The sequence below is a fragment of the Meleagris gallopavo genome, chromosome 6 (assembly GCF_000146605.3).
Source record: "Meleagris gallopavo isolate NT-WF06-2002-E0010 breed Aviagen turkey brand Nicholas breeding stock chromosome 6, Turkey_5.1, whole genome shotgun sequence".
Classification (NCBI taxonomy): Eukaryota; Metazoa; Chordata; class Aves; order Galliformes; family Phasianidae; genus Meleagris; species Meleagris gallopavo.
The window spans coordinates 39,579,020-39,581,178 of NC_015016.2; positions in this window are offsets into that span (position 1 = coordinate 39,579,020).

Sequence of the window (2,159 nt, forward strand, 5' to 3'; positions counted from 1 at the left end):
TTTTTGAGGAGCAGAAGGAATAAGTCTGTTTGCTGAAAATTTTCTGCATTTTCCTCAGCATCAGCAGTCATTATAAAATCTATGTGAGTAGGATGTGGCTTCTTCCATCATCAGCACCAAGTTTTCAGAGCATATTCTGGTTTTGGATATTAAATCAAAGCTAACAGATAAAACCTGAAACAATTCGAAGCAAAAGAAACAGTCAAAGATGACACAATCAAATAGGAACTCGTGTCAAACTATCAAGAGAGAAGTAGCAGGTTGACATCTGGCTAATTTATGTCTAAGTGTTAAATTATAATACACTTCACTTCCCCATTTTGTTAATTTAATGCCTTGCAACACCAGAATACTGAGTGCTGTTTACACGACTGATTGTAGCAAAAATGAATGCTTCTTTATTATCTCTTATTGGCAATGCTGCAATTGCATTTAAAAAAAAAAAAAACTTATTTGAAGTACAGAACATTTTTTTCTCTCATACATCCATTATATTCAAACCCCATCTTCTTCTCTGTTTACTCCCAGAAGAAGTTTCCTTGGACGCAGAATGTTCAACAAAACAAAAACCAAACCAAAACAAAAAAACATTGGTGAAGAATGTAATAAATCTAACTGATGTGTGAAAGTACAGGAAAACCTGTTTTTAAAACCCCAGTAAATGAGTAGAAACAGAACTAGCAATTCTTTTCAACTCAAGAAAGTTTTAGAATTATTATTTATTGGAATTGCGTATCTCTGAATCAAATGTGGTAACATTTTTCTTTTTGGTAACACAATACTAAATGACTAACACTGAATATGAAATGCAAAATGCATCAGGCACTAACACTAAAATTAGGATCTCTCTAATCATTGTGGATTTACATCTGTGAGCAGGTTCCAGTTAGTTCTCCTACATAGTTTCAGATGAGCCAGCAGTCTCCTTTAGCATTTCAACAGTGATCATTTAAAATCCAGGAATATTACAGAAGCAACCCTGGTAGTAATTAAGGCAGAGCTTAAATCTTGCTACAAGGAGGACAGCTGGGATGGAGAAAAGCTAAAAGTAGAGAAGTAAGAAGCAAAACAGATATATATTATTAAAGACCAAAATAAATGTTCCTTCTGTTCAAAGGATGTATAAAAATGTAACTGTGACATTTTACTATGTATAAAGTAAAAACTATAAAGAAGAGCACATTTAATTGAAGATAAGAGAAAGTATTATGTATTATCATAAAAAAGGACTCAGGTTTCCCAATTAAAATTGGAAAAAAATAGGGAACGGGAAAATACGTTTATCATGTGAAAGCAACACACTCTGCATGTAACTGAGAACAAGATGTAGTAAATAAATATGCATTAGACTTTAACTGCAGTTAACTTCATCTAGGAAAAGTTTATCTCCAGTGCCAGTCTGTTAAGACAAGAGCAATTTCTAAAATGGGAAAGATAAAACACACTGAGACACACAGGTGTCAGCCCATCTCTAAGAAGCACCTACTTCTGCATTTTTATTCCTGCTGGGGTTGGAAATGAAGTGAACTGGGAGACCTGAGTCCTGAATCTTGCCCCACTGCTGCTGCCAGCAGGTCACTTATTAGCATTCCCCCATTTCATCCAACAATGTGATGCTTGAAAAGAAACTACGCTTGAGAGAAACTGTTTTATGCCAAATAATTACAGAGAGCCAGCTGTTGGAGAAGTGAAGCAGTTAACCTGCAGACCTGTGCACTAATAGGGTGGGAAAAAAAGGCCTTGGCCAGGTGAGGCAGAGGATGCAAACTTTAAGGTCAGAGAGGCCATGGACAGACAGTAAAATACGACCTCAGTCAGTCTGGACTTTACTGGGCAGGGATGTCTTGGGAACAACACTGGAGATCTGGCTTCAGGAGAGCTTTAATTGTGCAACCAACAAGGAACCTTTCATGCAGTCTTTCCTTCCTGCCCCCATGGTGCACACAGCATGTCCCTCCGTGCTTCCATTTTGTGAGCAAGAGGAACACATGCAGAACCATCAAGCACACACAACGTACGTGCAGTAACTGTCATTGGGAGGGGCAGGCCTTCTGCATGTACAGCAGAAGTCAGATGCAGAGGCCATAACAGCAATTTGAATGAGGTGTTCCAAGGATAAAAATTATGTTCTGGTAATTGCAGACAAACATCAGGGTTTT